Below are 12,772 nucleotides of genomic sequence, written 5' to 3'. Positions count from 1 at the left end.
AAGAAGAGGCAAGGTTAGAAAACGAACATTATTCAGTTCCTCACCTAATTCCGGATCCATCACGTCTCCGAACCTGGAAAGAAAGTTATTTCTGCACGCGTCGCATCGCCAGCTGCAGCGCCGCACCATACTCACCAGTCCTCACAGCATCTTTCGATTCGGCGCTGCCTCCATCATTTCTTCGCCGAACTCCGGCACCTAGGGGACAAAAAGAAACAACAATGTGAGCCGAGAGAGCCAACAAATACAATCTCTTTTACCACCATAGGCTTACCTGATTTACCACCGGAGGCATTATTATTTAACTCTCCACATCCTCATACGCTGCACCCGTAAACAGAGAGAAAACAACACGAGAAATACATGCATCATTTTACCGGACAGCGTCGGGTAATACAGACTTTTACAAGCACGCCATCAGCTGCCACGAGACCAACTTCTCTCGGACTCAGCTCCAAGATAAGATAGGAATGGGACAAGAGTGAACATCGGACATATTGAACTCTATGAACTGTATACTTGCTGGTCCTCGCCAGGAACCTCAGAGTCAATACTCATCCGGAACTCTCCCAACGCCTTCGAACCAGTGAAGTAACTGATATCTACGCACCCCTGCAATCCACGCAGGATGGAGAGCTCATCTTTCAAGAATATAAGGTGAGATTACTGAAAGAGAATTTCGGAGGTTATTGGTGGGGAGAACAGCAGGGTGCCATCACTACAATCCACGGGTGGCTAAACTCCTCTCTCCACTTGCAGGAGAATACTTCTACGGATCAAGCAGACGAGATTAGGAGGACCAGTCCAGTCTGTCATCTTTGCACTATGCATCACGTTGGTGGAGACCGCAGCTGTCTGGGTCCGATTGGCGCCCCTGTGGGAGCCAGGTGAGCGTAACACTGTCTTAAGGGTATGTCAGTTTACCCATAAAAAGTGAGCGAAAGCCCAGAGGAGTACAGATGAAGGCTGTGCTTCTCTGGCAAAGTCAGTCAGGTATGTTCAAACAGCAGCAACAAGTTTGGGGGTTGACACATGGAGGGAAAATGACATACAATTATGAAATCTTTCCTAACATATATCAAAACAGGCGAGACATATGAAGCACATAAGCAAAGTCCATGGCGCTCAGCCTCGGGCCCGGAGTCTGGGAGGGGATGAAAGCAAAACAATCTTATTAGTTTGAGATAAAGGACGGGGCGGGGGGAGAAGTCCTCACAGACATTACCTCTACCAAAAACAATGTAAATGCAAGGGTTTACAGTGTGATCTGTGTCCAAGGAGTAACGGCGAATGTGGACTATAGAACGTAGAAATGACGCCTGGTTCGATCAGTCATTCATGTAGTCGCTCTGCGAATATGATGGGAACATCCACTGTATGATATGAGCAGATTCTGAGATATGATGGAGATGGGTTAGGGGACCCATTTGGGTTAATATATTAGGAAAGGAGATCTGTTTGGCGATGTTCATAAGCCGTCCTCTAATTTGCTGCAAGGATGAAGAACCAAGTGCACTATCAGAGGCTAAGTAGGTGACGTTAACCCAGGTCATTTACTTATAGGTGGAGAGGGCATCTTTTCAAAAGATATCACTTGACTAATTTGAATTAGTAATCCGGATTGCCATTTCCTATCCAGCTTCGTTCCGAAAAGGCACTGCTTCTCTGCGTTTCACAAAGAAATAAAATGGCTAATTTTAGCCCTGCTCCCAGATTTTCTTAAAATGCTTCCTCTATTTTAAACCCATGTCATTCTCACATTTGTCCACATATAACCAGTGCAAGGCTTCAAGCTCTCTGTTCGGGATTTTCTGTACGACACTTGTTTTTGCGATTTTCACTTCCGTTTCCACTTTAGCCACCTGGTTAGAAATACTGCTGCAGACAGTCTGCAGGGAGAGGGGGTGGGACTTAGCCTAAGCAAGTATCCCGGACCATTTAATCTGTAGTGCTTTCCTTAGACATCCCTTCTGTGGTTATCTGGAGGCAAAAGTTTGCCATTTGGCATTCTGGGCTGTTGCAAACAGATCCACTGATGGAATGCCCTATGCTGCAAAGATATGTTTGAGTGAGTCTGTGTTGAACTCCCACTTGTGCTCTTGAACAAGTAGCCCCTTAAGGCCGTCTGCTAGACTGTTGTGAACCCCTGGTACATGCTGCGCTTAAATTAAGCTATATCTTGTGGTGTACTAGTGCCACATTCTTTGTTCTAGAAGTGACGGGGGCCTTGAGTGTGTTTTCCCCTTGTTTATGTGAAATGACAATGCATTACTTACCGTAAAAGCATTTCTGATGGTTGTATCTGCTTAGATTCACATGCTGTGCATAGGTCCGACATCCAGTGGTCACTGCGGAGTATTGCATTTTGTTTTTCGTAGTCGAAAAGGGGACGTCGACAAGGCGTGTCTGTAACACTATCCCTATAGTGACGTGCATTGTACCCACAATCCCTCACGCGTCGAGGTCCCTCTGTTTGTATTTTTCTGCCCTGAGGGAGCCTTCTAGACGTGAGTGAGTACAGAAAAGAGAGAATATATAAAAAAGGTGTCTATGTTCCTTCCATCCGAGCGGGGAGGAAGGGTGGGCGCATGTGAATCTAAGCAGATACAACCATCAGAAATGCTTTTACGGTAAGTAATGCATTGTCTTCTGATGTTTGTTAATCTGCTTAGAATCACATGCTGTGCATAGACTAGCGAGCAGTACCCAGAGTTGGCGGTGGGTTATGAGAAGGAACAGTAGAGAAAAGATGTCTTAATACTGCCTGTCCCACCTGGGAGTCAGATCTAGAGTGTGTATCTAGACAGTAGTGTTTTGTAAAGGTGTGCACAGAACTCCAGGTAGCCGCTTTGCAGATGGACTCAAGGGGAACATTTGCAATGAATGCTAAGAAGCCCCAGTGCCTCGAGTGGAATGTGCTCTTGGCTTGAAGGGTAGTTCTCTCTTAGCAAGAGTGTAACAGAGAGTGATGCATAGAACAATCCATCTAGATATAGTGGACTTTGAAACTGCATCTCCTTCTCTTCCTGCTGCCACAGAGACAAAGAACTGATTAGTCTTTCCCAGTGGTCTGGTTCTTTTCATGTAGAACATGACTGCTCTGCGTACATCTAGTGTATGCAGACTTTTTTCTCCCAAGCTGGAAGGGTTTTGAAAGAACGTTGGTAGTTCTATAGACTGGTTTACATGAAATTTTGAGATGAATTTTGGTGCAAACCTTGGGTGTGTGCGTAGAACCACTTTATCTTTGTGAACTGTTACGAAGGGGTCTAGTACAGAAAGAGCCTGTAGTTCACTTACTCTCCTAATGGAGGTGATAGCTATTAGGAAAGCAGTCTTAAGAGTGAGGTCTTTAAGAGTTGCTTTGTGCATGGGTTCGAAAGGGGGGCCCATGAGTCTAGAAAGTACCACATTTAAGTCCCATCCGGGAGCTGGGTTAGCTATTGGAGGGTGTATTCTTTTTACCCCTTCCATGAAGGCTTTGATAACTGGTATCTTCCACCACGACACTTTAAGTTGGGAAGTGGTGTATGCAGAAAGTGCCGCTAGGTGGACTTTAATAGAATTGAACACTAGACCTGAATCCAGTAAATGGGTCAAGTATAGGACAATGTCAGTAGGAGAGCAGTCAATTGGGTTGATGCTCCTATTTGTACACCAGATGACAAATCTTTTCCATTTAATTTTGGCATTGTGAGTTTTCCATAGTTGCGAACAGGTCTATTTCCGGAAAACCCCATTGCGTGAAGACGTCTAAGACGATGTTTTCGTGCAATTGCCATTCGTACTCTTCGGGCAGTGGGAAGTCTCTGCTGAGCTTGTCTGCTAGCAGATTGAGTTCCCCTGGTACATGTTGCGATAGTAGAAACATGTTGTGTCTGAGAGCCCACTTCCATATATTCTGGGACAGTTTGGACAGTCCTGGAGAGTGAGTGCCCCCTTGTTTGTTGAGGTAGTACATGGCTGTGGTGCTATCTGTGAGGACCATCACTGTCTTTCCTTGCAGGTGTTTCTGAAAGGCTTTCAGTGCCTTGAACACTGCTAGAAGTTCCAGCAGGTTTATATGTTTGGATGCTAAGCTCGGAGTCCACGCTCCGTGAGCAGTCTGATGGGATAGGTGAGCCCCCCATCCTGTGAGGGATGCGTCTGTGGTTAGAGTGGCTTCTACCGCGGGTGTGGCAAAAGTCTTCCCTATTAGCAGGTTTTCTTTTGTCCACCACCTCAGCGAAAGTACTAAGGCATGCGAGACCACCACTAGATCGTCCCATTGTCCGCTGGCCTGACACCACTGGCTGTTGAGCCACTCCTGCATTGGGCGCATGCGCAGACGCGCGTGAGGTACCAAATAAATACATGACGCCATCATCCCTAGCAAGCGCATAGCTTTGCGTACCGTCACCTCCCGACCTGTTACATAATGGGGGATCTGAAACAGCATGTTTTGGACCCTCTCGTTGGAGGGGAAGACGAGGCCGTCCTTTGTTTGAATTAGAGCCCCTAAAAATTGTTTGGTTTGGCTGGGTTCTAAGCTGGACTTCTTTTCGTTGATGGAGAAGCCCAGTTGGTACAAAAGGTTTACAGTCTTTTGGGTATTGGAGAAGCATGTTTCGTAAGAATCCCCGGTTATGAGCCAGTCGTCGAGGTAAGGGCATATTGGGATGGATAGCCTTCGCAGGTGGGCCGCTGCTACTGCCAGTACTTTTGTGAATACTCTTGGAGCAGAAGCTATCCCGAAGGGTAGTACTCTGAATTGGTAGTGTTTGTTCTCTATCTTGAACCTGAGGTATTTTCTGTGTGCTGGCAACATTAAAATATGAAAGTATGCATCTTTCATGTCTAGCGTTGTCATGTAATCCCCTTGTGATAACAGTGGGATTACTTCCTGCAAGGTCACCATACGGAACTTTTGTGGTTTGACAAAGTTGTTCGCTGGGCGCAGATCTAATACAGGGCGCATGGTTAAGTCCTTTTTGGGTACAAGGAAGTACACTGAATAAATACCTTCTGTTACCTGAGATAGGGGGACAGGTTCTATTGCTTCTTTTTTCAGCAGTTCTTTTACTTCTTGTAAAAGAATGGTGAGGTGCTCCGGTGATCTGCGTTGGTTTCGTGGGGGTTTGTACTTTGGGTAACCGTTGAATTCTATGCAGTATCAGTGGGTTATGGTTGATAATACCCATCGGTCTGACGATATTCCCTCCCATGCAGATAGGAACGACGTTAGCCGGCCCCCGACCGGTGATGCATGGGAGGGGACCCGAATCTTCGGGTCATTTGCTGGTATTGGGCGTGGAACCTCTGGGGCTGGAGCCACGACCTCTTCCTCTGCCACGCCGTTGGCCTCTTTGACTGAACTGGGTGTTACCCTGGTTAGAGGGCCAGTTGGTAGCAGAGTAACATTGTTGTTGGTTTTGCTGCTGTCTTTGGCCACGAAAGGAGCGTCTATTACCATAGCCTCGCCTGTTAGGGGGTCTAGATATTTGATCAAGAGTCTTGATGGTATCAAACTCTTTCTTAGCATGTTCTAGTGCCTCATCAACTGCCTTCCCAAACAGATGCGTCTGTTCTATGGGTTTATTTATGAGGGAGGCTTGGGTTTCGGGTTTAAAACCTGAATTGCGTAGCCAAACGTGTCGTTTGAGAAGTATTCCCTGAACCAGGGATCGGCCAGCAGTCTCAGCGGCATCTAGGGAGTTCTTAACGATGCCCTGGTTTACAAGTGTTCCCTCTGATATTATAGTTAGCAGACGTGACCGCAGGGGTTCAGGTGCGTCCTCTGCCTCGCTGCGCAGCTTGCTCCACTGTGCATCTGCGTAGCTAGCTAATAGGGAGTTGTTATTAGCAATTCTAGTAGAGAAGGCGGCGGAGGTCGTGATTCTCTTCCCAAGTGCGTACAGCTTCTTGCCTTCTTTGTCAGGTGGTGCTTCACTAGTGGATAGTGGTACCCCTGCTCTTTTCCTTGTGTTGGTAACTACAAGGGAGTCCGGAATAGAGTGTCCTCTGATGTATAAAGGGTCAGAGGATGAAGGGCTGAAGAGCTTTTCTATTCTAGGGTTGACCCCTCTTACTAAAGCTGGATTAGAAAGGGAAGGAGAAATTCTTCTCTTAATAGAAGCCAGGAGTGGAATAGACTGGCTAACAGGGGCTTTTTCTTTAATAACTCTTTCTACAAAGTCTATGTCAGGAAGAGCTTCCCCTGTGTCGAGCTCAAAATGCGCTGCTGCCTTGCGCAATAGTGCATTGAGGGAAGGTTGGTCATCTATGGGAGAGGAGTTCCCAATATGTGAATCCTTGAGAGGAGAAGGGTGAAAGGAATCAGGGTCTGAGTGCACTGATGGGGATTGCCACGGCTGCACTGACGGGGATTGCCAGGGCTGCGATGTAGCTGTATCCTCTTCGAAATTAGTGTAAGGATCTTCTTCGAACCCCTCTTCCTCAAGTTCTTCTTCTTGCCCACCCAAACACTCCTCATCTTCCTGAAGGTATTGCTCCTCCTCAGTGAGGTCATATACATCTGTGGAAGTGGGAACCAGCCTAGGAATCTTGACTCTAGGGTCATCCTGGGGCCATTCTCTTTGTCTTTTGTGAGTGGGTGGGTCTTGGTTTCCTAGAAACCTTTCCATTTTCTCCATGCAAGAATGGAGTCTTTCAAGGGTCTCATGGGGTACCCCTGAATAGTCTAGAGGGGGGAAATCTGTGTTTTCACCTTCGAACCGCTTCGAACGCTCCCACAACGTCGACGAGAGGTTACCGTCTCCTTCTGAAAAGCCCTCCGGTAGTTCAGAAGCGTCCTTAGATGAAAGGGGCAGTTCTTGGCTACCTTTGTGCTTTTTCGTCGCGGTATTCGACGTTTGTTTCGTCGTCCGCGCACGTTTGTCTTCGGAGACAATTCTCGCTAGGCTCTCGACAACGAGTTTGTCCGTCGAGGGCTCTGGTGTCGACGTTGTGTGCGTTGCGCGTTGTACCTCGACGGCCGCTCTATGGAGCGTTACGTCGGATGTTTTTGGGGTAGCGCCCGTGTTAGATGAAAGCCCAATCGCTGGTCGCGGCTGCGTTTGCGGGTGGGGCTTGAGACCTTTACGGTCTGCGGTAGACGCCGGAGTGCCCTGCGTCCCCTTCGGCGCTGATGGATCCTTCGTTCTCGACGAAGAAGAGCCGTGGGTTGTATGTTTAGCCTTATGGGGTTTATGTGCGTCCTTGTCGCCGGGGTGTTCATCCCCATATGCAGGGCGTGAGCCGAGCCCGTTGGGGCCGGGGACGGACGTCGAGGAGCGGGAACGCTCCTTCTGGGGGTTCATGACTTCCGTAACGGACGTCGAGTTATCGCCCTCCTCGTCACTTTCAGTAACAGTGGCAGCGGGTGAGGAAACTGACTTCGACATCGCGTAGTCCGCCCACCTTTTAACCCTTCGTTCTTTAAGGGTTCTAGGTTTCAAGAGCTTGCAGGCTGCGCAGCTGTCCTCTTTGTGATCGAGGGGCAAGCAACGATTACAGAGCTTGTGCTTATCCTTCCAAGTATATTTGCCCCTGCAGCGTGGGCAGAACTTAAAAGGTGTCCTCTCCATAGCTGAGGCAATAATAGCTGGCGATAACAACCCCAAGGGAAAGAAAGGGGAGAAAGAAAGACATTCTCAAAGAGAAGATAAAAGTTCGAACCCCCACTCTCCCTACTGTATGTTGGCCGTCGAGGCCAGGCCACGTGTTCGGCAGCGCCGAAGGATCTCCTCCGCTCTTCCTCTCCGTCGAAAATCTGTTCGGCGGAGAAACAGCTTCACAGCTAACGTCGAGGGGAGGGATCGTTAATAATATATTAAGTATAACAAAGGACCGAGGTCCGTGGCAAGTATTAGCAATGTCTCTCTAGGAGCTCCGCGAAAGGCGACCAGAAACTGGGCGAAAAAAACAATCTGAGGGACCTCGACGCGTGAGGGATTGTGGGTACAATGCACGTCACTATAGGGATAGTGTTACAGACACGCCTTGTCGACGTCCCCTTTTCGACTACGAAAAACAAAATGCAATACTCCGCAGTGACCACTGGATGTCGGACCTATGCACAGCATGTGATTCTAAGCAGATTAACAAACATCAGAAATAGAAATATAGCAGTGCTCAGGGGCGACCAATCTATAAAGGGAGAGGGTGCGTCGAAGAACCGCCCAACCAGTTCAGTGAAAACATTAAGAACTTCCTTAGCTACAAGAAGCAGCTGAAGGAGTACTCCTGGGCTTGTTTGAATTGTCAAATGGAAATGTGGATTCCCTTTGACAGTTCGTACTGCAGCCCGAATGCCCAATGGGTCATGTAAGGTCAGGGAATGTTTGCTTCTCCAGATTTGCATGGCCTATGGGGGATGCAGGCTGGCGTACCGCAGGTATGAATCTGCATATGGCCCGCTCCTGCCCCACCCTGCACATTCTGAGCTGATGGGGTGTACTCTAAGGGTCTCTCCAGCTCATGCTGTGTGGTTCCTCTACATGTTGCACCCGTCGCGTGATCGGGTATTCCTGAAGGCGGTGGAGAATATTCTGTACGGAGCCTGCAGGTAAGAGGTAAAAAATGTGTGTGGCTGCAAGTGTAGGAATGGGTGTATGTTTGGACAAGTGAATGTGGATGAATGCGTGTGGGCTTGCTGCATGAACAATGGACCCCCTCCCCCTGCATCCCCAGATCAGAAGCCTGCTCATCAGCACCATGAGTGGGCCACTAATTTGTGAATGTGGGGTGTATTTTCTGCTCTGCATCAATGTTAAAGCAGACATAAGTGTTAACATGGTTAGACTGAACTGCATTGCTGCATCCAATCGGGTTATGTTTCTGACTCTAGAAGGGAATTTTTTACTGGGCATCAAAGTTAAAGTAAACACGATGAGTAGTTTAACATGGCTAGACTGTACTGCATTACTTCAGTCAGTCTGATTACATTTTTCAGCCTGTGTGTCTAAAATTCGATCACTGGGACGTGGTTTTTCAGACGCCTGGTTGCAGGAGTGCAATGTCCATGCACCCTTGGTAGCAGTGTTGGTGCGTCCAGGTTGTTCAGAGGATAGAGTAGTTAAGAGGACCCAGCCCCTTTCCACCCCAAGAATAGGGAACTCGGGGAGGGGGAAGGATAGAGACTGGTTGCTCCACCTCACGAGCTCACCTCCCGGTATTAACATGGCGCAGAGGCAGTGAAACACTGGGCCAGGTAATGGATGGAACAGCAACTGCAGCAGCAGCAACACCCAGGGAAGCCAATCTGGGTGCAAGGTGGTAAAGCCAAATGATAAACTGAAGGAACGGAGGCAGGGGAGTAGCACAGAGAAGGAATCGGGTCGAGGAAGAGGACGACACACCCAGCACAATTGCAGGAGGCGGGAGATAACAGAAAGGCAAGGAGGGAACAGCAAGGCAAAACAGGGAGGGGGGGCCAGCCACAGTACAGCATGATCAGAATGGAGGCAAAGGCCGAAGGGCAACAAGCCGAGTATACATGTCGAACAACCAACAATGGAGCGTTGAGACGCACCGGGGGACGATGGGGTCAGCTGCTTATAGTAGCACGTAGCGGCCATTACTTGGGTCGTTGCCATGGTTCCATGAAGCCTCCGACATTACATTGGTACGCCGTGTAGACTCAGCAGGAAGGGACTGATGCACTTGTGACATCCGCTGAGGCACCCAGAGACCCCGGAAACGAGAAAAAGCCTGGTGACACCACTACAGCCCACCTGAGCTAAGTGAGGGCGGCGACGGTGTGCGACACTGTGGCATGGCATTTCTACTTGACATCAAGTTTAAAGGAAAGTGGCTAAACTGGACTGCACTACTGAAGCTAATTTGGCTATGCGTTCTGCCTCTGGCATGCCTTTTTCTTTACTGGTCATCATGGTTAAAGTAAACATGCAAAGGGAGTCCCTCTGCCAGCTAATAAGTCCAGTTTTCGAGAGTCTTTACCCAGATTCTTTAGCTCACTATCTCTTTCACAGACGAGAAATATCCATAACATATCAGTCTTTGTCCTGCCCTGGGGCAGTCCAGCACCGAAATGCCAGGCAATTCTCATCTGAACAAGAGTATCGACAACAACCCCAGACACGTGTTTTGGCCTTGTTGGGCCTCATCAGTAGGGTGGAGCTGTGCCTATCTAAGAGCAGTGAGCAAGGGGTTCACGCCTGGATTACCCTAGTAACTTAGGGTGAGACCCAAAGTTACTTTAATTATGCAAAAACAAGGGTGGGTCCTGCGAGTCCCCATGCCGGCAATAAATCCCGGTTTCGAAAGTCTTACCCAGATTCTTTAGCTCACTATCTCTTTCACAGAGGAGAAATATCCATAACATATCAGGCTTTGTCCTGCACCGCAATGCCAGGCAATTCTCCTCTGAACAAGAGTACCGACAGCAACCCCAGACGTGTTTTGGCCTCATTACTGATAGCATGATAACAGTTATGTCGACATGCCTAGTTTGCTACAGTCAGTCTGGCTACGTTTTATAACTGTGGCATGGCATTTTTACTTGATATCAAAGCTAAATTAAACATAAGGAGTGTTACTTGACTAGACTGGACTGCATTATTGCAGCCAGTCTAGTGATGTTTTCTGCCTGTGGCATGGAATTATTTGTTTACGGAGCAAGAATGATAAAGCAAATAGGATACGTTTTGTTACATGGCGAGATTGGACTAAATTACTGCAGCCAGATCTGGTTATGTTTTCTGCCTCTGACATGGCATTTCATATACTGAGAATCATGGTTAAAGTAAACATGACAAACATTATGTAGCTAGACTGGCCTACAGTGATGCAGCCAGTCTGGTTAAGTTTTCCCACTGTGGCAATCGCACATCTTTTACTCAGCATGAGGGCTAAAGCAAACAATGGAAGTGTTATGTGGCTACAATATCCTACGTTGCAGCAGCAGGTCTAGTTATGTTTTCTGGCATGGCATTTTAGAATGAGCATGAAGGATAAACCAAACATCATAAGAGTTGTTACGTGGCTAGAATGGCCTGCATTGCTGCAGCCACTCTGGTTAGGTTTTCTTCCTGCACCAAGGCATTCTTTTTCTGGGCATCACAGGTAAACCAAACAGGAGTGTTATTTTGTGGCTAGACTGTCCTACATTGTTGTAGCTAGTCAGGATATATTTTCCAACTGTGGCATGGCATTTTTACTGGCAAAGCCAACTGGAGCATGTCTTATAGGATGATTCTGGCATCTATTGGTGCAGCCTGCATGAACAAGTATAGGTACAGCCAGCCTGTAAATGTTTTTTCATACTGGCATATATTGTGGGCAAAGTCATCATGAAATCATGAAAATGAGTTTTAAGATGCTCTCTATGCTGTTGGCGACCTGCATCTATTGGATTTTTTCTGTGTTACCCTACAAAAACCAATGGCTTTTGACCCAATATTCTACAGATGGTATGCTGTAAAATGCACAATTTTGACCCATTATTTTAAAAATTGCCATGGGTGGAGAACTCCCCCTGGTTCAGGCTCCTTTCCTACACTTGGTCTCTTACGCATTTTTGTGCGAAAGATGTATGTCTCTCCAATTAATAAATTCACCAGCCGACACTGGGAGTGATATTTTCTGTATTGCCGAGAACACTCTTCTTTTGAATGCGGGCCCAGAAATAATTAAGTGCTTTCGCTATGGCTAAAAGCTCCAACACATTCATGTGTTGCTATCCCTGCAGTTGTGATCATGGACAGTGAGTGGTGCGTGTACGTCAATGGGCTCCCCATACAGGTTGCATCTGTAGTGGTGGTTATTTGTACTGGCAGAATGTCAAAAGGCCCGCCTTTCACCATGTCTGTTTCTGTCTACCATTGCATACTGTTTACCACCCTTTGCGACACTACCAATAAACCCTCCCATTCGATAGATACTTGAGACCATTGGTCTGCGAGCCATTGTTGAAGCATGCACATGTGAAGCCGTGCTAGAGGCAAGATGTAAATGCACAAGGCCATCATTTCCACCAGCTTCCTGTCCTGCAGGATGGATAACATGGAATCTGTGCTTACAATGGCTGCACCCCTTCTTGAGTGGGATACGCTATTGTGTTTTTTGGTTCTAAAATTGTTTGGAAGGGTATTGGACATGATATTGTCTCGTTGATAGAAAATCCCAGTTTGTTAAGTAAATTCATTGTTCTTTGAGCATTGCATAAGCAAAGTGCCTCTGTCTAGCATGTTTTGAGCCAGTCGCCTGCCCAGTATATGCTGGGATATTTTGGTGACAGATGCGCAGCCACGACCGCATGCAATTTGGTCAATACATGAGGTGTCGATGCAATTCCAAAAGGAAGCACCTTGAACTGGGAATAGCATGAACCCACTTTGAACTTGAAAGATGAAAGGATGCATATTTTATGTCCAAGGTTGCCCTGAAATCTTCATTTTGTAGAAGAGGAATTATCCTGTGAAGGGAAGTCATCCAGAATTTCTGTGGTTTTACGTACTTGTTTGCCGGATGCAAAGCTAGAACTGGCCTTTTTGGTTTGTCTTTTCTGGGTACCATAAGTAAAGAGAGCAAGTGCCCCGGTTTACCTGCTGCAAAGGCACTGGTTCTATGGTAGTCTTCAATGGAAGTGTTTTGATCTTTTCTTGTAGAAATTTAAGATTATCACACTGCATTTTCCTTTCGCACAGTGGCAGATTGTGTGGCTCGAGGCAATACCCCTGTGCCACATTTTCTAGCACACACTTGCCGGAGGTTATCCCCCGCCCATGCATGGGTAAATTATGTAAATCTCTCACCTGTGTGTGAGGCATCG

At 47.4% G+C, this 12,772-nt stretch overlaps 1 protein-coding gene across 6 annotated transcripts in view; it reads right to left on the bottom strand.

Annotated features, from left to right (window-relative positions):
• BAHD1 (bromo adjacent homology domain containing 1) overlaps window positions 1–12,772 on the bottom strand; it is an 841,837-nt gene that overhangs the window by 44,493 nt on the left and 784,572 nt on the right. The gene's annotated exons all lie outside the window — the stretch shown is intronic.

This window comes from Ambystoma mexicanum, chromosome 14 (genome assembly GCF_040938575.1).
Source record: "Ambystoma mexicanum isolate Mex_15411 chromosome 14, UKY_AmexF1_1, whole genome shotgun sequence".
NCBI lineage: Eukaryota > Metazoa > Chordata > Amphibia > Caudata > Ambystomatidae > Ambystoma > Ambystoma mexicanum.
Note: the sequence above shows the minus strand (reverse complement) of the source record. Positions and strands in the feature narration are given on the sequence as shown.